Source organism: Danio rerio, chromosome 18 (genome assembly GCF_052040795.2).
Source record: "Danio rerio strain M-AB ecotype USA chromosome 18, GRCz13ab, whole genome shotgun sequence".
In the NCBI taxonomy this organism is placed as follows: domain Eukaryota; kingdom Metazoa; phylum Chordata; class Actinopteri; order Cypriniformes; family Danionidae; genus Danio; species Danio rerio.
In genome coordinates, this window is record NC_141038.1 from 6,639,274 (window position 1) to 6,663,551 (window position 24,278).

The 24,278-nt window shown below is 35.6% G+C and overlaps 1 protein-coding gene and 1 long non-coding RNA gene across 8 annotated transcripts in view; both read right to left on the reverse strand.

Annotated features, from left to right (window-relative positions):
• The window catches only part of golim4a (golgi integral membrane protein 4a), an 836,478-nt gene that overhangs the window by 529,562 nt on the left and 282,638 nt on the right, over positions 1–24,278 (reverse strand). The gene's annotated exons all lie outside the window — the stretch shown is intronic.
• The window catches only part of LOC103909111 (uncharacterized), a 90,187-nt gene that overhangs the window by 47,427 nt on the left and 18,482 nt on the right, over positions 1–24,278 (reverse strand). For 4 of the 6 annotated variants that reach the window (XR_015514622.1, XR_015514623.1, XR_015514624.1 and 1 more), the window contains exons 3-5: positions 4,060–4,361; positions 3,889–3,974; positions 2,351–2,503 (exon numbers count right to left, since the gene is read on the reverse strand). This is a non-coding gene — a long non-coding RNA (uncharacterized LOC103909111). The remainder of the gene's footprint in view (positions 1–2,350; positions 2,504–3,888; positions 3,975–4,059; positions 4,362–24,278) is intronic. The other 2 variants (XR_015514625.1, XR_015514627.1) reach the window with 1 other exon arrangement.

Consider the following 24,278-nt stretch of genomic DNA (forward strand, 5'->3'; position numbering starts at 1 on the left):
ATGTGCATGTGCAAATGTGTGTGTGTGTGTGTGTGTGTGTGTGTGTCAGTGCATGCATATGCATGAATGTGTGTGTATGTGTGTGAGTGCGTTTGTGTTTGTGTTTGTGCATGTGACAGTATGTGTGAGTGTGTGTGTATGGTATGTGTTTGTGTGCATATGTGTGCATGTGTGACTGTGTGTGTCCATGTGTGTGTGTGTGCAAGTATATGTGTGAGCATGCATGTGTGTGTATGTGCATGTGCAAATGTGTGTGTGTGCACGCGTATGCATGAATGTGTGTGTATGTGTTTGCGTGCATATGTGTTTGTGCATGTGACTGTATGTGTGAGTGTGTGTGTATAGTATGTTTGTGTGCGTGTGCGTGTGCGTGTGTATGTTTGTGACTATGTGCGCCTCAATATGTATGTGTGCATGTATATGTGTAAGCACGCATGTGTGTGCGTGTGCATGTGCATATGTGTGTGTGCATGTGTAGCATCTTCTCATGCACAGTAATCTGCATAAATTTGAGCCCCCTCAGCACAGCACTCTGTGATTTGAACAGAAATTCAATTAAAGTATTCCCTCTCTTTCTCTCTCTCTCTCTCTCTCTCTCTCTCGTATATAAAACTGCTTAATAACAAACAACAATAATGGCGTGACATCAGTGAGTGCTGTAAGGACGGCTGGCCGGCGAGTGGCCATTAAAACACCATCTTTGATGCCTCGTTAATGCTGTGACAGTGTGGCGGGTTGTTAGGCCTGCAGAAGCCGGAGATCCTACCAGCCGTTATTAATCTTGCAGGACATGAAATTTGATTCGCCCAAATTAAGCACTACTGTAACGGGTGTCAAGGAGAGACAGATAATCAAACATGTATTTACAATTACAAAATGTCTTATTTCAATAGGGAATCGAACAGGAAACTGCCAAAGAAAACAAAAACATGCAAAATCAGCACGCTAAACTATACTTCATGACTCATTGTTGAACTAATACTGCAGTGAAAACATCCCAACTGCAGTTTTAAGACAAATAACACAAGCATTGTCTTGAAAAGAGCACCAGGAGCGACTCCACTGCTTGTTTAAGCACATAACTCAATTTGAAATGCTAATCCAGGCACAAGCTCACATGCACACGACTGCGAAATTCCCTTTCAGGCAGTTCCTGCTCTTGTATTTCGCCGAAAGCTGTATGCAGCACATATATTATACGCTGTGGATAAAATTAATTGAGAATTTGGGCCTCAAATAATTCGTAGAGGGTGAATTAGAATTTCAGATGAGTACAGTGGCGCATTTTCTCCCTTTATGAACATGCTTCTTCAGGCAGCTTGAGTTTGCAAAGGAATGATGCGAGAATGATAATGAGATTTGCAGCATTCATCCAGCATGCATTGCTGAGATCATTTTAGCAGATTAGTTAAAGTGAAACCGTTGCACTCAACGGACCATCTTAACGGTGGCAAAATGGGGCCAAGCACCACTGTGTGTGCGCAGCATACGTAATGAGATCGAGAAACATCACATAAAATATTCTAGAAGAGTCAGAGCTAGAATTTTGTGTTGACATCTAAGGTTACAAGAAGATTTTTTGCACGTATAAAGTCTTTGCATGGTACAAAATGATCTCTACAGTATATAAAAAAGCAACACAGGCTCATTCTGAAAACGTAGTCCGGTGGACGTTTCTGGAGACCTCAAATTATGCACTGTACACCCTAATGTTGCCTTTACTTAAACAATTAAGTAAAGTTGACAGAACATAACTTGAACTTTAGCATTTTGGTCCTATCACTATAATAACAATAAATAACATGAGTTCATTTGACTTATGTACCATGAAAATGCATAAACTTAAGATTTCAAGTGTTTGAGATTAAAATTAATCCTTTAAACAAATAGGATATTTTCACAAATGTAGTCTTGACTGTAAAATTCTAATATGTCCAACCTTTTAAGTGCAAGGTCTTTTTTTAAATCAGAAAACAAATGGCTTTAGGCATAATTATTCATCATAATATGAATAAATGGCTGCTTATTTTTTGCTTCAAATTTATTTAAACATTTTTTTCATTTTTCAATATATATATATACATATTAGTACTAAGTTTGGTGAACTGAACAATGTAAGTATAGTCTACAAAACCGGCAAGTTAAATAAACTTAAATATGCAAGTTTTGGGAGACTCCATCACTCAATTATATTGAGGCAACGAGTTTACTCAATTATTTTAGTTCAGTCAACTTAATTGAGTTCAGTGTGTAGCCAGGGGTATGTATGGCTGCATTTCATTTTTTTTAAACAAACGCTACGGGGTGGTATGACGCCGTTTCTTTTCGCGCTAACCAGCAGACTGCTTACCTCCATGTGAAGAGCTTTCCCGCTGAAACCAGTTTGTCCAGTTAGCTCATCGTGTACGTCGATGGACGTACCTCCTCCTTCACCTCTTTCCTCACAAGAAAAAGGTTGCTGGTTTGAGTGCCGGCTGGGGTGGTTCATTCCACCATGAAACTCCTAAAAATCAAGGAACAAGCCGGACGATCGAATTCAGGGAGCTCTCGAGACTTACCTGAGCTCAGATTACCCTGCCTCCCAAAGAAACAGTAGGGAGCCTGGGCTTAGAGCTCTCTCCCGGGACAGCATGCCGAACATGCTTTATTATCAATCATCAGATAAGTATGAACTCTTGAATTTATGGTTGTGAATTGCATAATAGGAGGTTGATATCTGCTCTGTTGACTTTTTGACTGATGTTGAAATAATATATTGTATAAGAAATAATATATGGAGAAATAACTATCCCTTTAAATGAAAATAAAGAAACTTTAAAGATTCATAGAACCATCAATACCAATAAAGTAATTTCAATTTTAAGTGTAACAACATTGTGAAATAAAAAAGATAGTTAATTATGTTATATAATATACACGCTCAGAAAAACTAAAACTATTGAGCTGAAACAGCACAACTCTTGAGTTTTTTGGGACACCTTGAATTTACGTTCAGTCCACATGAATTGGTTAAGTTAACTTAATTTGCGTTGGGACAACATGAATGAATTGAGTGAAACACTGCCTTTTTTACAGCATAATATAATATAATAAAATATAATATAATAAAATATAATATAATATAATATAATATAATATAATATAATATAATATAAATTAATAAAATATAATACAATATAATATAATATAATATAATATAATATAATATAATATAATATAATATAATATAGTATGATATAATTAATATAATATAACACAATATAATATAATGTAATATAATTTAACATAACATAATATAATAAATTATATAATATAATATAACACAATATAACACAATATAATATAATATAATATAATATAATATAACATAGTATAATATAATATAATATAATATAATATAATATAAATAATATAATATAATATAAATTAATATAATATAATATAATATAATATAATATAATATAGTATGATATAATTAATATAATATAACACAATATAATATAATGTAATATAGTTTAACATAACATAATATAATTAATTATATAATATAATATAACACAATATAACACAATATAACACAATATAATATAATATAATATTAGTATAATATAATATAATATAATATAATATAATATAGTATCATTTAATTAATATAATATAATATAATACAATTTAATGAATTAAATATAATATAATGTAATATAATATAATATAATATAATATAATATAACATAGTATAATATAATGTAATATAATATAATACAATTTAATTAATATAATATAATATAATACAATTTAATTAATATAATATAATATAATATAATATAATATAATATAATATAATATAATATAATATAATATAATATAATATAATATTCCGTGGTATACCAGAGTTGGTATTTGGATGAATCCACATTTGGGCAGCATCTTGTTTCCATGGTGCCGCCTCCGGAGTCAACAGGTGCCCTCAGCATCTGGAAGACACAAATGATTTGGTTAGTAATTGGCTTCTATTCACGTCACTTTTGACTTTTAACTGGCATCCAGAAGTTGCTCAACTTTAATTGACTCTTCTGCCAGTGGGGCACAGCCGCGCGTGTTGTCACAGACGCCTGTCCTCATTTCTCTGGTGGTTATTTAAACCCACTGTGTCAGTCGAGAGATTAGACGGGCGTACAGAGCCATCAATAAGAGCGTTTCTGCACGCGTCTCCAGAGCTGCTGCTGATGATGGAGCGAGCTGAACCGTCGCCTGGCAACGGACGGATGCTCTTATTCACCGCAGAATCACCGCTCTGATGAACTGCACCCGTTTCTTCTCCCACAGACTGGCACACGTCCAAACACAGACCCAATTGCTTCCTGCACAGAGCAGAGTAAGAAAACTTATCTCTCTTGAGTTTGGCCGCCTGGTTTTTAATTTTCTTCTCTTTTGCTTTGGAAGACGTAAAAGTCGAGCAGGCGAAAACATGCAGCTTCCTGCGCCGACAAGATAACTATGTATGTTTTAGTACTGTATCTGCAGGAAATAAGACTGTAGTTTTCTCTATATGAGAATTCGTTGCACAATAATGAAGGGGTCATTAACTTCATTAATTAAGTGCAGAGCAAGTCTAAATCCTTCTGCAGATATTGCAAACAGGTTCTAGTCTCAAGACCTATCAAACTGGCCTGGCAGATCACCTCACCACAAATACAGTTTAATGCTCTGTTTAAATGCTGAATGTAGTTTTCCACATCATTTTGTTATTACTTTAGTAGACTCTGGCATATAAACATCAACCAAACAGACAAAAATCATTAACTTTAGCTCTAATTTATAGGTTTAAATATACATCATATTTAAAATTATATTTATATTTACTTATATTATATTTACTTACTACTGTACAGTACAGTTCTGTTACACATTATGTTATTCTGACCAAGATATGACAGATGGACGGACGGACGGACAGATAGACAGATAATAGATAGACAGACAGACAGACAGACAGACAGACAGACAGACAGACAGACAGACAGACAGACAGACAGACAGACAGACAGACAGACAGACAGACAGACAGACAGACAGACAGATAGATAGATAGATAGATAGATAGATAGATAGATAGATAGATAGATAGATAGATAGATAGATAGATAGATAGATAGATAGATAGATAGACTAACGGAAAGAGAGATAGATGGATAGACAAGACAGACAGACAGACAGATGGATGGATGGACGGATGGATGGATGGAAGGACAAAAAAAATAGACATGATGGATGGGCAAAACAGATAGAAAAACAGACAGATAGACATAGATGGGGAAGGTAGGATGAAAGGAAGAAAGGAGGGATGAACAGACGGATAAACAAAACAGACAGACTGATAGATATGGACGGACAGACAGACTGATAGATACGGACGGATGGACGAACGGACGAATGGATGGATGGATGAATGGATAGATAAAAACAGGTAGATATGGGTGGGTAGATTGATAGACAAAACAGCCAGACAGACAGACGGATGGACGGAGGGACAGATGAAAGGGTGGAAGGAAGGAAGGAAGAAAGAAAGAAAGGGGGGATGGTCAGATGGACAGATGGAAGGATGAATAGACAAAACAGACAGATAGACAGATACTGGGAAGGTAGGATGAAAGGAAGGAAGGGAGATGAACAGACGGATAGACAAAACAGACACAAATAGAAAGACTGATAGAGACAGACAGACAGACAGACAGACAGACAGACAGACAGACAGAGAAGGAAAGACAGAAGGTAAGAAAGGTTCAAAAGAAGGAAAGACAGACAGACAGACAGATGTATAGATAAAAAGATAAATAGATGGCAAACTGGATAGATGGATGGATGGATGGATGGATGGATGGATGGATGGATGGATGGATGGATGGATGGATGGATGGATGGATGGACAAAAACAGATAGATATGATGGATGGATTGATAGATAGATAGACAAAACAGACAGACAGACGGACGGATGGATGGACAGACAGACAGACACACTCACTATTTCACACGAGCACGTTGAGATAAATAATGTATAATGCAGTGATGTCACTAATCTCAAGCAGTTTGTCATCATTACACTACACACACACACACCAGCATATAAATAGACTTACTGATGAGATTGAAGATGTGAACAGAATGAAGGTGTCTTGAGTGTAGCACAGCTGCTTTCTGACGTTTATTAGCATGTGCTTTGCTTGTTCCTAAGCGTTTAGTAAGTGTGAATCAAATGCTAATCCTCAAATCACATGCAAACGCTTTATGGGTTAGATTTTGATTAATACATGTCATTAAGATGCCACTCAGCTAGCGTCATATATCAGACAGCAACACAACTAGAAAGCATGAAGCTAATTGTTGCAGGAGGAGCGTTTTAGCAAAGAGTAATACACACACAAACACTAGGACAGTCACACAAATGGCCTGAGAGGAGATGTGTGAAATTTGCTAATTTGCTAACTCAAGGGCAGGGTGAAATGACAGAATGCAGAGGCACACAGTGCAGCATCTGTTCAGTGTGTCTGCCAAAACACAACACCTGGACACACACAGACACACACACACGCGCGCACATGCACACACTCCAGAGAGAGATAAAGAGCAGAGCCGGGAGCCATGTAAATCTATCCCACACAGCTGGATTCTCTGCTACTGTTCTTGCACAGTAACATCTCTGGCAGATCATTCATCACTAAGAAATACTCTCAAAAGCCGTTCACACACTGCATATTTAAAGTGTTGAAAACTGTAGTCATTTTAATGGTAAAAAACGGCTATTTTCATGCCATGTTGTCTCACTATACGTGCTGAAACCTGTAATCTAAAGCTGCGTACCAAATGGCACACTATGCACTCATGCACTATGTACTTATGCACTTACACACTCAACAGGATAGTATATGTATGTAGTGTCGTCCCAAATGCAACAACGTTTTTTTACCAAACGGAAATTCAAACCGTTTCCCTAATGACGTTTGACGGTTGCCAAATCAGTGAAATAAATGACCGAATTATCAAATAATACCTGCAGTGAGTATTGCCGCATTCACCATCGGGAGGCGCTATAATCACTCTCGTAGGAGAATTTTGCTTTTACCATCCAAAATAAATAAAGTTATTCAACATGTGCGTCCGATAGCTCCGCCCCTTCCACTACCTAAGCATACCTGCGGTCGTTGAGTGCGCGAAGTGTCCATCATTACCCACTTCATTTTAGCTGCTGAATGAGTGCATCATCCGGGTAATTAAAGTGCACTTATTATTTTTAGAGTTTTTAGTGTAAACACACTACTTACATTATTTACACTACCAAATAGCATAGAATAGTGCATAAGTATGCGATTTGGGACGCAGCTTAATTTTTTTCATGTAATTTTACAGTACTTGCAAGTTGAAAGTATTTGAAACTTTGGAAAGTACCATAGTAATTAGTAACACATTAATGCTAATTTTTAAAAACTCTGAAATAACCATTTCCAGGAGTTGGGTTGCGGCTGGAAGGGCATCCGCTGCGTAAAAAAACTTGCTGGATAAGTTGGCGGTTCATTCCACTGTGGCGACCCCGGATTAATAAAGGGACTAAGCCGACAAGAAAATCAATGAATGAATGAATGAATGAAATAGCCATGGCTTGATAATCATAATTCTAAAAAATCACGTGTTTTCGTAACCAGGACATGTCTTGGCCTTGGGTTGTAAGATCTTGGTAAAATTCAAATAGGGATTGATGGCTTGACCTGGATTCTCTGTTTTCTCCAACACATCTGTCCTCAATGCGGTAAACACACCTGACAGATGTAAATGAAAGATGAAGGACAACTCTCTCACAAAGCTTTAGGAAGATTGCAGCAATGCATTGATTACTCCTTAAGAGAAATAAATGCAGAAGCTCATATTTAAAACATTTAACGGGGTCCCATAACACTCCTTTTAACTATATTTAATAAAAGACTTCAAAATAAGCGTGTTTCACCATGCAATAAATGCCACATTTTTGGTGGAATCAAAAACATGCTGCTTTTGTGTCTCTTTAAATGCAAATGAGGTGCTGCTCCCCACCCCCTTTCCAGAAGAGGGCAGAGCCTTTACAGCAAGTGCCTCAGACACCCTTAGCAGCAGAAAAATAAAACATTGTTCTGCCTTTTAAAGCCTTATTGGTTATAAATTTGGATTAAAAACAAATTTCTGAGGGAACAGTCAAGAAGTGCTGCACAGATGGAGTTTAACAACTTTATTACACCCACAAACACTGTATATGCGAGTAATGCTGGGTTCCACGTATTTCCTCCATGTCGTCCCAACACAAATCGATAACTTCATTGTTTTTAAAAGTGGATTTAAGTAGATTGTACATAAAACAATTAAGTTATCCTAAAAATAACTCCAAAATTGTGTTTATTCAGCTCGTTTTAAATAAGTAGTTTGAACAAGCAGCAAAAATTAGTGAAGGGCAACTAAAGTAGGGCAGTAGAATCATACAATCAGCAATCAAAAAAACAAAAAACTCAAAACAACATGCTTCAGAATAAATCCCATACAAAAACTATCCAATTTGTAAATTCTATTTTATAAATTATATAAAATTTGTAAACCATATTTTTTGTAGATTTGTAAATTATTTATTATTTATTTAAATATATTGCTTTTTTAAATAATTAAAACATCTTGCTATTAAATTGTAAAAAATTAAATACAATAAAATAGTTTGTAATAAATGTTATGTTAACACTTTAGTTTAAGTAACAATTCACACATTTACTCCTGGCTTATTACCTGCTTAATATTAAGATATTAACTGTTTATTAGCACGTATAAAGTGTGATCTTATATTCTACATGCCTAACCATACCCAAACCCAACTACTGCCTTACTAATTATTGAGATAAAACTCTAAGTTGTGTTTATGGTTTGTTAATAATGTGAATTCTATATTAAAATAGTGTTATCGAATTTACTTAATGAACATTTATTGCTTTTAAATCTTCTTCCAGATGGCAATGCTTCAAACTAAATCTAGGTGAGAGTCGACTTCTGTAATACTCCAAATCTTTCTTAGCATTCGTTGCTCTTAAATTTTTTGTTAGACTTAAGCAGAGCGCACCAATAATTTTTTAGCAAATCCTAACTAAAGGCAGCAGATGATTCATGTTCCTACAAGAATTGATAAGTACCAGCAAAAAAACTTAGGATACTCTCAATAAATTATGAGTATTGAGTTAGTTTAAACTAGCATTAAAGTAAGGTTCACCTCAGCTGTCAAGTACACACAAAGTTTTATCAAAAGCACACACAAAAAATAACATGTTTATATAGTGTAAATTATTTAAATTCAGGAAATTGTGGCATGTTTGCTTGCAGAGGTTCTAACTAAGGAACAGTGTTATATAATAAATATAAGCAATTCCAGCGTTATGGATTTGACATTTGCAGTAAAATAATTAATAATCTAATAATTCTGACTTCAACTACTGTTTAAATGATTTCTGATTAACTGACTATGTAACTTTGTAAAGGCATAATTGGAGCATTTCAAACTCGTAAGGCATGTTTTACTCTTAATGCATTACTAGTTGTATTTTGAAGAACACATAACTCTAAATCAGAAACAAAAACAAAATGTGTCTTTGCAATTGTTCATCAAAAGGAAAACTTAAGGTTAAATAATAGAATCAGGGCTAATATTTATCCGTTGTTTTATTCAAAAATCCACTCTGCTTTGACTGCATAACACCCACATTTCATAAACAAATAGGATTAAAACGACAGGTGCTAAAATCAAGGCCCTTGGTTTTTTTTATACTGAATATTTGTGTGTAACTGCTGCAAATACTGATTTGCACGTAGAAAACCCAGCTGCGGTTTTAGAAAGAACAAACAGGTGACCAGAAGGTCAGTCTAAACATCTAAGGGTCTTATTTATAAATGTGGTGTATATGCACAAAACAGGCATGAAAAAGGGATGTTACTAAAAGGGATGGAGCTACGGCCAGAGGTTAATGAGAATTGTTTACAGTATTTATTAAATTACCCATTAATTGTGTTTTATTAAGGTGTACCCCAACCCTAAATTAAACCCTCGTTGTAGAGTAAAAACAGTCATTTTACAGAGTGTTATTCGTATTATTTATTAAAATGCCCATTACATTGTGTTTTATTAATATCTACCCCGACCCAACCCTGACAGTAAACTCTGAGTAAACATGTTTACCTTAACTGAACACTTTAAAAATCCTCATATGTGAGCCATAATTATTGATAAATAAATTGAAATGTATTCTGGTGTGCGTTCACTTTTAGGAAGGTCAAATGAAAGTCACCATGACATCCATTTGGTTAGCACTGCCGCCTCACAGCAAGAAGGTCGCTGGTTCGAGTACCGGCTGGGCTAATTGGCATTTCTTTGTAGAGTTTGCATGTTCTACCCATGTTGGTGTGGGTTTCCTCCGGACGCTCTGTTTTCCCCCCAGTGCAACGACAAGCGCTATAGGTGAATTGAATAAACTAAATTGGTCGTAGTGTATGAGTGTGTGTGTGTGGGAATGAGAGTGTATGGTTGTTTCCCAGTACTGGTTTGCAGCTGGAAGGGCATCTGCTGTGTAAAACATATGCTAGATAAGTTGGCGATTCATTCCACTGTGGCGACCTCTGATGAATAAAAGAGACTAAGCCGAAGGAAAATGAATGCTGTTTAAACAGTTATCCCAGGCGCAGCATTGTAATAGATTTTAGCAAATATGGGCAAAACAAGGAGAAAACACCTCCACTTTCCAAGGAGATACAGCCACCCGCAACATCGAGTTCTCCGCCTTTAGAATTGACCAATACTGAAAATGAAGCTCGGCTGCCCCTACTGGTAATATATTTTCTAAGTCAGAGAATTTCCCTGAGTACTGCGGCTAACCATAGTTAGTCATGGCATTCTGTTCCCTGAGACGCACATTTCTAGGCCCCATCTGTATTTATATAGTGCATTTATTGTGTATGGCTATTGAGCCAAAGCTCTTCACAATGATGAGGGGAGGGGTCTCTCCACACCACCACCAGTGTGTAGCATCCACTTGGATGGCAATGGCAGCCACAGAACAATAGCACCAGTGCGCTCACCACACACCAGCTATTAGTGAAGTGACAGTGGTCAAGCCAGCTCGGTGGATGGGGATGATTGGGAGGCCATGATCGGTAAAGACAGATAGAGGAAATTTAGCCAGGACACTGAGATTACACTCCTGCTCATTACGAGAAATGCCATGGGATTTTTTATGACCACAGAGAGTCAGGACCTCAGTTTAACATCTAATCTGAAAGACGGCGCTCACTGACAGTATAGTGTCCCCTTCACTATACTGGGGCATTTGGACTCACATTGACCACAGGTTAACTGCTACCTGCTGGCCTCACTAACACCACTTCCAACAGCAACCTAGTTTTCCCATGCGATCTTCCATTCAGATACTGACCAGGCTCAACTCTGCTTTGCTTCAGTGAGTAACCGGTCTTGCGCTGCAGGATGATACGGCTTGTGAAATAAATGCTGAGGAAATGTTCATTTTTGAGTGAATATTCCCTAAATCTCCACAGTGATGTCCCAAGAATGTAAAGTCTCCTCAGAAGAGAATAGTCACAATGCATTAAACTAAATTCAGATATATGCAGTTATACGCATAATTTATATTTGCACCTCAGACACACAAAAAAACACAGATTCTCCGACATCTGTCAGAATAATTGATCTCACAGGGACGTCAGAGAGTTATTAACCCTGATGTAGATCTCCAGCTCCTCAAATCCGCTTCAAATCTCATAAATCTGCACGATCCATTACCTCCTGCTTTTGTGTGCGTGAACGAGAGCCTTAAATGTCACAAAAGTCTCTGCAATCAAAGCCAAAATGAGATGAGGCCACTGGATCAAAGGATAAAAGTGGAATATAAATATATATATATATATATATATATATATATATATATATATATATATATATATATATATATATATATATATATATATATATATATCTGAAGTTACGAGCCTCGTATAATGAATCCGGAGGTCATTCCGAATGCTGACTTGAGCTTTCGGACCCTTATTAAAAATACATCTGCTTTTCATGTGCACATTTTTCCAGCTCAGCGTGATGTAGGGGTTTAAACTCAGTGTTTGTCAAAAGCTGATTATCATAAAGCACAGATCCGGCACATTTACAGCTCGTCCTGACGCAAAAAAAAGCAATGCAGGATGTAAATATGGTCTTCTATATTTCATCACACAGATTATTAACAGTATATGTATTATATGAATAATATATACAGTTAAAACTGAAGGTGTGAATGCTGACTTGCTTGTAGTTAACTTAGTTAACAATTTCCAGTGGAATCTACAGTAACTTACTGTAAATCAATTTTAACAATGATCCTGTATTTGTATTTACAGCACCGTTTATCTTGCTGTATATGTAATTAGAGTACTGTATATCTTTACTGTAAAATATACAATAGTTTTCATAATGCAACTTAAAAATACAGTAGTAGACTGCATAACTGTTCTGTAAAATACAGTTTATATTACAGTTAAGAAGTTTGTAACTTACAATAATAATTAAAAGTGTATAGGTAGTGTTGTGGGCTGCCTTTTTAGTAAATTGGGGATTCAGAAATTTGCTTTGCATATCAAACTTGTAAGTTTGATCGGATTCTTTTAAGAGATTAAAATAATAGTTCACTTAAGCATAAAAAAAGTAATTCTTTTTTACTTGAAGGTGATTTACACACCCTCAAGTGGCTCCAAACCTTTATGAGTTTTAGTATAATATTTTACAATAATATAAAAATACATGTCTGTGAATCTAAATAAATAAATACCCAATTAAATTGCTAAATAATTATATTTGTTTAATATTTTTTTTTACATTTATTTTAAATACTGCATCAATATGATCTATTCACATGTAACTTTCTACATTTATTTATTTAGGATAATAAATGAAATCATAAATCCAAATTTTTCAACAAAAACTTTATTTTATCATCAAAACTCATCAAAATATTAATCTGTTCAGTATAAAAAGCCAAAAATATAAAAAATACATGCCACAAATACATTGTATCAAATTTGAGTCAAAATTATATTGATACATTAATTTTATGTCAAAACAAACATATATATGGGGCAGCACAATGGCGCAGTGAGTAACACAGTCGCCTCACAGCAAGAAGGTCACTGGTTCGAGCCCCGGCAGGGTCAGTTGGCATTTCTGTGTGGAGTTTGCATGTTCTCCCTGTTCACGTGCGTTTTCTCGGGGTTAATTTATTATTATATTTATTTATTACTTTGCTTTTAAAGTTGTCCAGACTGGGTTCTTACAATGACTATTACAAACCAAAAAATAAAGCTTTTATATCAACATTTATTTTTATTTGTTTTGTTTTATTTTAAGTTATAAATTGACCAAAAACTGACAAGCAAACCACACATAAATGTAAAACTTTTTTATTTAGCTCTTATAAAGTACAAATTTCCGAAAATTGACACTTTTGACTGGTTTTGTGATCTAGAATCTCCAAGTTTAAGATTTAAAGAAGGTTTTAAAACATTCTTTGATGCTCATATACAGAGGAAAGAAAGAAAGAAAGAAAGAAAGAAAGAAAGAAAGAAAGAAAGAAAGAAAGAAAGAAAGAAAAAAAGAAAGAAAGAAAGAAAGAAAGAGAGTGCGTGAATAAGAAAGAAACAAACAAGAAACAAACAAAAAAAACTAAGTAAGAAAGTTAATTCATTAATTTTTCTTTAGCTTAGCCCCTTATTTATCAGGGGTCGCTACAGTGGAATTAATCGTTACCTATTTCAGCATTTGTTTTTTTTTTTACAGCGGATGCCCTTCCAGCCGTAACCCAGTACTAGAAAATACACATACACTCTCACATACACACACACTACAGTCAATTTAGTTTTTTCAATTGACCTATAGCGCGTGTCTTTGGACTATGGGGGAAACCAGAGCACCCGGAGGAAACCACCGCCAACACTGGGAGAACATGCAAACTGCACACAGAAATGCCAACTGGTCCAGTCGGGACTCGATCCAGAGACTTTCCCACTGTAAGGCGACAGCGCTAACCACTGAGACACTGTGACGCCCCTTGGAAGGCCAGCTGAGAGTAAATCACCAAACAACTGACAGAGGACACAATCAAACCAGCCTGACCTTCGATCGCTCCACACAAACTGAAGTTTACAAAAAGCCAAATAAGTTTTAAACACAACTGCGTGTGTATCGCCACAGAAATACAGATGGCTGTTTGAAGCGCTGCCATGTTCTCCAGCAGAGATAGTTTAGTAATCCATTATATGGTCTGTTAGGCCATTACATCAAACAAGCGTCCTGTCCAGCAGCTAAATGTGAGGCCACAAATTATCACGAGCTGTTAAAGCAGTAAAAATGAAAATGAATATCCAATCCATCCTCTTCGGAAGAAGCGCTTACATTTCAGCTAAAGTTATGGGGGATTGACAAACACGCCGTCATCAATCAACCTATCGTGATGTCAGACACGCTTTGTCTATCAAGGACGAAAGGGTACATCCGACAGCGGCAACATTTCTCCGCGAAAAAAAGATCATCCGTCATCAAGATGGTAATGATTTTTTGGAGTTGTGCTTACAAGCGGAATCGATGCATTTAACCGAGAGGGAGGTTTATGGCTAACGTGAGAGACGTGCGTCAGCTTTCACTATTATCGCTCATTCTGTAGATGTCTTTTCATTTTAAGATGCTTAAGGTATAGCAACCACCTCACTCGAGCAACCCAGAAGATAAAGGGATCATTGATCCCATCTGTGTGAAATACAGTGAAGTACAAGATACTTCCTTCAGTTAAACTCCAAAAGAACTCAATCTGGCATCCTGTAGAAGAACTTTGGTTGAAAGAGGTTGTTAAATAAATGCAACTTAGGTTTATGGCTGGGCGATGTGGCAAAAATGCAATATCGATTATTATTTTCCATATTGAACGATGATGATATATCATTTGATATAAGTTGTTAATTCTTCCAGATTTTAAAGAGTACCCTAACAATGACTGTCTATAAAATGGCATAACACAGTGGTGGGCAAACTGTTTAGACCCGATGGCCACATCAAGTTTTGCAAAGCAAGTGAAGGGCCACAAGTCAAATCCTTCAAAAAATCACTTTTATTTATAGTGGCGATATGCATGGAACATGTAATATCAAACCGAAACATGTCACATTAAAGCAAAACAGATTTTTTAAAATGCTTATTATTGAGTCAAATTTATAAGTCAAATGAATTTATATTTATCATCACTTATCAATCATCATATATCAATAAAATAATCCCTTATAAAATATAATAATAATAATAATAATAATAATAATAATAATAATAATGTTATGCTTTTTATAGTGGAGAATAGAAAAGATATTGTCTGATAGAAAATAATCTCATATTAACACATTAAAAGTAATTCTTAAAGTTTATTATTCAGTCAAATTTACAATAATCTAATTTGCACTGCTTCTAGACTATACTGATCAAACTGTACTGCATGCAATACTGCCATCAAATGGAGTTCACTTGTTTTGCATCATTAATTTACTCATTCTGAAACCAAAATGTTACTCAGAAGCAGCATTTTAAAAACTCCCTCGCGGGCCAATGAAATGTTCAGCGGGCCCCATATGGACCTCTAGTTTGCCCACCTCTAGCATAACATATTTTTTAGCCGATAGGTTTTCGGTGGCTAAAAATTTGGTCCATCTCTAATATCAAGACACTTTTAGATGCACATTTCTGCTGTTTGATTGGCTCTTAGATCAATTTAGAGTGAAAAAGTCTAGAGCTTATCATTGTTATTGACATAAATTTGATCGCTTTTATCAGCCCAGCCCTACATTGAATGCCTTAGGACGGGGCTATCAATCCATTAGGATTAGTCATTTACGGCAGGGTTATTAATAATTTAGTGTGGGGCCATCAGCCCTATACAGCAGGGCTATCAGTGTAAATGAACATGATACTATTCCATGGTTTCCGCTACATTTATTCTGCCATGGTGGGGCGCCACACCAAAATTATGGCTACATTACAGCTTCTAATTCAAAACATTCAGTCATTGTTGTTGTTGTTTTTTTAATAGCGAATTATAATCGCAATAAAACGCATTGAAAGGTAAGTAAATTATAACAGCGCAAACTTTTCTGTCATCGTAGTTGTGCTGTGCGTTATTTGTTTAACCCTTTAAGGTGACATGCTGATTGACTGACAGGTGCGTGATGCGTGCGACTAGCAAACATGACGTAATTTTCAATTATGATGAACACAGTTTCCATAATTACACTTTATAGATAAAGGTCTAGGGCTCTGCATATAATGACTTTATCTTGCTGGAGGTTATAGCCGTTTCACTTTACTTCAGGAAGCACTGATGCCGCTCTGTAGGTCTGTTGGAAACATTCATAAATATTCCTAGCAAATCTAATAAATGTTGGAGACATACTTGTTACATAAACGCACTCAATCGCACTTAAGCAGTGTTTATTTGAGAGCGCACAAGAAGATTTGCGCTTGAGCAGCGTATATTTGAAGGCGTGCAAGAAGTTTTGTGCACGAGCAGAGGTAATCGGTGTACAAACAAAGAGATTCGCAAGCTCTTATTACATAAATGTGATCTTGACTTGTAATACTACACTCACAACATTTCTCCATTTGTCATTGAAATAACATCATAGGTAGTTGGTAGATTTGTTTTTACATATTTTTATAGGACATTATCAACAAATAAAGGATTATTTTCATTCAGTTCTTTGTTCACAACAGCAAATAAATACCACAAATAAATACCACACAAACTTAATAATGTTTATGATTTGTAATGGAATACATTTGACTTATCATCACCTTATAATTAAGGTTCTATCTGACATTTTTGTCAAAATTGAGTTATTCACATATTCTTATTAAATGACAACTTACTTACATTATGGGATGCTTTTTATAAGTTGTTTACATTTTAAGACTTTTTATTTAAAAAACAAATGTTACACACAGACTGTTTGCTATGGAATGCAAAAACTTTAAAGCTCAATATCTCAAAATCATTCAGAACACAGATATAACCTTTTAATTTCAAGGTGACGTTATGTATCTTAATATAGACGACTTTTCTGGTCGGTTTACTTGGTGATGTAAAACACTCAGGTTCAAGTCCGTTAAAGCATGGATCCACAAAAGACACAAAGCCAATGTTATCACAACTAAATGGTGTCAGTGTCCTTTTATTTTTCCTCTTATGTTAGCTTTTGAAAACACTATTGGTTGTGTTTGGGGATTAGTTTAGAACAGTGGTTCAATAGGTGATCTGTGCGACGAGTTCCAACTTTACATGAACATTTACAAGAAGAACAAGAAAGGAAGAAAGACTTCTGAACGTGTATGTGGCGAGGGGGCGTGGCCGAGAGCCGTGGGAACGGAATGAGGCTGCCACGTAAGTGCGCACCTGCCTCGAATCCCACGGAAGGAGCTCTGGACTATAAAAGGAGGAACGATGGCAGAGGAAGCCGAGAGAGGACCGAGCCCGGACATATTTTACTTTTGCTTTCAGTTTGTTTTGGTTTAGACAGCAGTCTCCAAGGGGAGCTGCCGTCACTGTTAATAATATATAGTTTAAAAACTGCGTCGGTTCTCCGCCTCCTTCTTCCCACACAACAAACTTTATTACAGTGTACAAGAAAAACTTGTATGTACAATATATTGGATTTGTCATCTGAAATGTACAACAAAACGTACTCAGAGCAATGCATTTTATGTTTCAATTCTTAAATTGGAATTAATTGAAATACCAAAGTCCCTTAAAGGATATAGTGTTATAGTCTTTATGATACTCTGGTATTATTTGAAATGCATCACTGTTTAAAAAGTTTGGGTTCAGTAAGTTATTTCAATGTTTTTGATATCTATTCAAAAGTAAATTGAACTAATCTATGTAATAAATTACTAAACGTGACATAAAATGATATAAAGTTAACCAATAATAAAAATTAAAAAGACAGCTCTGATTAGAATTGGAAATATTTTGTATCATTATAAACATAATTTCATGAATCCTTGCAGTATTGAATTCTTTGCAAAAAATAATAATAATAAAAAACTACAATTTGCAGAGGAGTTTAATAAGAAGTTAATAAATGAGCAAAAAAACAACACTTGCATTCATGCCATGAAAATATAAGCACAAATAAACACTACCATAAATGCATAATTGTCATTGGATTGTCTTTAAGCTCTGAATATTATGAAGGGAGTGAATTAGTATTGATAAGTTATTGTACTTATTTTATGGAGTTTTAATGAAGAACAGCACAGAAGTTTGCAGGAAACACCACTCATTTAGCTGGTTTATGAGGAGAAAGACAACAATTCTCTAAACTGCATTTCTCATCGTTTTCTCTGGCAGCATCAGAATGATAAAATGCGCAGATAAAACTTCAATTACACAACTAATGTGCATCCTCTGCTCTTCATTTTCTTGAAGCACTGCTAAAAGCTTGTAGGGTCTGTCAGCACAAGATAGAAAGCGATACAAAACTGCATTTTTATTCAGACGAAAATCACCTCTTAATTACAACTCTCAAGCTCATATACAAACTTCTCAAAAGGAGCCGAATGCAACGTAATTCAACAAAGAGGAGGAAGTAGATCTGACCTTTCCAGCGAGCTAAACATCTACAGTTAATAGTCTTTTCATTGAATGATTTGCTTAAACGAGGATTTGTCAAAGTGCTCCATTTTGACATTTTAAAAGTTGGTAATTTCATTACATCTCCTAATAAGTTTTTATCTCCAAGGTCAAAAAACGCTTTAATTTCCTGATAACGCAAATTATAGCAGCTCTTTTCTCACAGTGTCTAAAATGAACCGTTCAAGGATCAAGCCTTCCAAACCCCACCCTTCAGAGATCCTCTGATTGGTCAGATCTGGCCCAGTCTGTCTGTGATTGGTCGATACAATTACAGCGCATGTCAGAAACTGCCTGCTAAATTGCACATTAAAGGGCACCTATGATGAAAAAAATCATCTTTTGTAAGCAGTTTGGACAGAACTATGTGCAGATATAGTGTGTCTATGTGTAGGTATAGTGCTGATTATTAAAAGAAACATTAGCTTATATACTACATTTTGCATTTATGATTTAATTAATATTTAGTTAGAATTTAAAAATCCTTTCCTCACCAATATTAGGCTACATGTTTTTGTGGAGGAACATTATTGAATCCACTGTAGATGGCTTTAGTACAGTCCTGTGCTCACTGAGCAGCACTGAACACCTTTTCACCGCTGCTGTTACTGGCCGGGATGCACTACTGATCTGGCTAATTCAGCATGTTTTGGGTATAGTTTGTTCATCTTCCACCAGCCAAGAACATCCATTTCATTTTCCATGACAGTGGTGTCAGTGTAACAAGTGACTTTATCATCTTCCCTGTCAGCTTGCTGTACATTGCTGTTTAGCGATCTACCGTAATACCCAGTGTAAGAGCGATTGCCAAAAATACCTTGGCGGATAAAACAACCGTTTTTTTTAACTGGCGGCTGGCCTCATCGCAGTCAAAATTCAATCTTTTTGACTTCTCCATCATTTTTTGTTTCACCTTTGCAGGGATGGATTTTAATGTTGTAACAAACTATTTGATTACTTTCTTGTTCTAATCAAAATGCATCACATGACTGTTCATTTACTGACCCCGTCTAAAATAAAAGAAATTAAGCCCGAACCTGTCGGGTCTTGTCAGGTTAGGGCAAAGATCTACAGCTCTAGTTCACAGACATATTGGGGTGATAGAAACACAATAAGTCTCTTTTTTTAATTTCTTGATGTTAAAATGGAATCCAAATCCCTCCTATTATGTGTAATGTGACCGTAATGTGACGCAGGAGTGCGGTTTCCCTGCCCATCGAACTGACTGACAGCCACGTATTAACATGTCTCCGTAGTAACGCTCATAATCATATCAACAAGACAGGAGGTGCGCAAAGCAACTGGGATTAAAAGATCTGTTCAGCTATCTGTGATCATCATTCATCATCAAATGCAATCAAGAATGAGTTTCACAAGTTTAAAATGTTTTTAAAACAGTGCATGCGTGTAATGAATTACAGTGATTTTACCGTCTTTACTTCATCACCACAGCCACATGTCAGTATAATTATAAAAGAAGACGCTTCAGGCCTGGTTTGGGGACTTTAAATCAGGTTTATTTTGTACATTAACATAACAGATAATCATTAAGCACTGGATATTAAAATTTTTTGCACATTTGCGTGCAAAAACAGTGTAAGGTTAAACGCACGAGCTGTGTGTTTGTCCGATGTGTGTGTCTGTGTGTGCGTGGCTAAGTACAAGAAGACATTTATTCCCACTGCCATTGGTTTTTTTAATAGGATTTTTTTAAACAGGATTTTTTAAATAATTGTGTAAGTGTATTTATGTTTTGTTGTGTGTGAGCCTATGTCTAAAGACAATTTTCTAACCCCTGTGGGATAGACAATAAAGTTAATTTAATTTAATTAAATTAATTTAATTTAATTTAATTTAATTAATTTAACCAGTAGCCATTGTTCTCCAAAGTACCTTTTCCTACTATTGAAGTCGATGGCTACTAATTTTCAGCTTTCTTTAAAATATCTACTTTTGTGCGAAACATAAAAACAAACTCAAAGGTTTAAAACCACTGGAGGGAGAGCAATTTCATTTTCAGGATCACCCCTTTAAGAGTTATTGAACAATGTTTTACTTTCACAAGCAGTTTATTACACATGAAATAGCCAATTATAATACCTGAAAATGCATAAAAGAAGCCCATTATAGTGCAAAGTTTTTCACCTCAAACTTTCCACACAACAAAGCTCAAAAAAAACATCAAGCTTTCATTTTAAAAAGTTCTCATTGTGCGTTTCAAACTCGGAAGCAGAACACATGTTCACGAGCGACAAGAGGAATGTTAAAGATGTCTGTGTTATGGCTTCTGGTGCGGATAAAATGAGCACGGCACACAACTTCCATTATTCATCTGCCCACTGGCCATATACTTATTCAAGGTCCCGAACAACTGTCCCGTACAGGCTAGTCATCCATTCCAATCAGAGTGCTAATGCAGCCGCTGAGGTGTGCAGAAAAGACTGCGGCCACATTTCAACCCTCCTGGGGGGATATCGTACAGTCAAACCATGCGAATCACAATGTTACCATTCGATTATATTAAAGGATAGCTTATCTTAAAATACAAAGTCAGTTATTTACTCAAATGCACTCTGTCAAATATTCATGGGTAAACATTCATTTATGAAGCAGACAGTACATTTGTTTCATCCTTCATTTCATAGATTAGCATAGAGACTTTAAACAGAACGTTCCCCTAATGTTACCAAGTGGTTCCCCTTTAGCTTACATTTGACTATTACTATTACTAGATCATTACTAATTTTTTATGTGTTTTAAGTTTTTTTATTAAAACATTTTGTTTGCATTTATCCTTGTATCTTTTACTGCTGAATATTTCATGTCTGTAAAAGTGCCTTGAGACTTAAAGGTGCTATATAAAAATAAAGTCACTGTTTAGAGCCTCGGCTGGGTCAGTTGCCATTTCAGTGTGGAGTTGGCATATTCTCCCCGTATTGGCGTGGGTTACCTTCAGGTGCTCCGGTTTCCCCACAAGCTCAAACACATGCGCTATAGGTGAATTCGCTAAAAATTCTCCAAAGTGTCTGTGTGTGAATGAGCGTGTATTGGTGTTTCCCAGTGTTGGCTTGCAGCTGGAAGTGCATCCGCTGTGTAAAAAATATGCTGGACAAGTTAGCAATTCATTCCACTGTGGCTAACCCCTGATTAATAAAGAGACTAAGCTGAAAAGACAAATGAATTATTTATTTTGTGCATCAAACAAGAACATTCTGCGAACATTCTCTGTAGGTTCATATTTTGGCTAACCAAAGATTAACCAATAAATATGTTGTTGCAAATGTTGTTTACCTAAACAGAACCAAAAAAGACGAATCCAATAACTTTTTTTCAAGGCTAAATAGTAGATGGGCGAGGCAGTGGCGCATTAGGTAGTGCTGTAGCCTCACAAAAAGAAGGTCGCTGGGTTGCTGGTTCGAACCTCGGCTCAGTTGGCGTTTCTGTGTGGAGTTTGCATGTTTTCCCTGCCTTCGCGTGGGTTTCCTCTGGGTGCTCCAGTTTCCCCCACAGTTCAAAGACATGCGGTACAGGTAAATTGGGTAGGCTAAATTGTCTGTGGTGTATGAATGTGTGTGTGGATGTTTCCCAGAGATGGATTGTGGCTGGAAGGGCATCCGATGTGTAAAAACTTGCTGGATAAGTTGGCGGTTCATTCCACTGTGGCGACCCCGGATTAATAAAGGGACTAAGCCGACAAGAAAATGAACAAATAGTAGATATTGGTTTAAATACCATTTTTTCTGTATTAGCTAGATGCTTATTACCTGCTTTGTTACATAACACTCTTCATGCCAGATAAAAAAAAGATCTAGCCCCAGATGCCAGATTTGAAAAAGTCTGTTTCTTTGGATATCCAGACAACAAGCCAGCAGAGTCGCTCAATACCCAAACTTGTTAACCAGTATTCAGCTGAATTAACAGTCTCTTATTAATATAGAAGTTGACTGAGAACACTAGAGAGGAGCAGAAGCAGGAGACGAAGTAATGATGATAAAGAAAGAGCAGAGTTTATTGAATAATCGAAGTTGTGTATGATTCAATGCGCAGACTTCTGGCACAAACATATTAAATGTTATTATACATTAGGCCACAAGACCTTGAAATAGAGACATACCCTCATATCTCATATCAGTGGAGAGGAACAGTTCATGAAACTCCATCAAAGTAAGACTAAACAATGGAAAAAGCACTAAAAGCAGAACAAATAATAAGAAATATATAAAGAAAACAAATCATTCATTAATTTTTTTTTTTTTCGGCTCAGTCCCTTTATTAGCCAGGGGTCGCCACAGCGGAATGAACTGTCAATTTATCCAGCATATGTTTTACACAGCGGATGTCCTTCCAGCTGCAACCCAACGCTGGGAAACACCCACACACTCCTGCATTCACTCACAAAATTTAATAAACAAGTAAATAATAGGGTGAGAATATGGCAAAATCTGTAAACGTGGTAAAAATCAGACAAGGGCTTTTCTTTTTCTAGATTGCTTTTTAAAACACTGTTGGTTGGGTTTAGGGAAGGGAGTGGGTTGAGTCATGGATCAGTTGGTCAGTCAGTCAGTGAGTCAGTGGACAGTGGCCTCTGGTGGATTTACATGAGAACAGCAGGTGTGAATGGCACTCGTGAGAGAAATTTGAGTTCTCAAAAAGTGAACACAGCGGCCTCGGTTGATTTGTGAAAACAAAAACAGCAAAAAACGGACCTCCTTTGGAGCTATGCAGAAATATATATAAAGGGGTTCATTTTTCAAAATGAGCCTGGGTTCCAGTTTTAAGCTGCCTTGAATAAAAGCATGTGCAAAAAATTAAATAAAGTAAAATAAATGTAAAAACACAAAATATAAAAAAAAAACATAAGAAATGGAGAAAAAACATACCTTAAAAAATATACAAAATAAAAGCAATATAAAAATAAATAAATAACATAGGAAAAGTAAAAATATAAATATACATTAAAATAATACACAAAATATGATGAAGCAATACTAAAAGCATATATATATATATATATATATATATATATATATATATATATATATATATATATATATATATACACTGTACATAAATATAATAAAAAATATATTAAAAATAATAAGAAATAAATAATTACATTTCTTCTGATGAATAATTAACAAGCTTTGAACCAAATGTGAAACAATATTCACACAATTAATTAAATTAATATATTTGTGTAATTCTGTTGCTTTGATTGCTAATTTTTTAAGTTGCTTTGGATAAAAACATCTGCCAAATGATTCAACCTAAATCAAATACCAGAGCACAAAATGAAATATTTAATAATACTTTATTTTTTTAAACTACTTTATAAGTTCAGACGTGGCTTTCTTAGTGCTTTTCTTTTTTTATGCCCTCATGATTCTGAAATATGGCTATGAAACTTAGAAATGACACATATAACGCATAATGACACGTTTTCTGCATGCCTAATCATTGTGTTTGACTTACAGTTAAGTAAACAAACACTTAGTGAGAATGT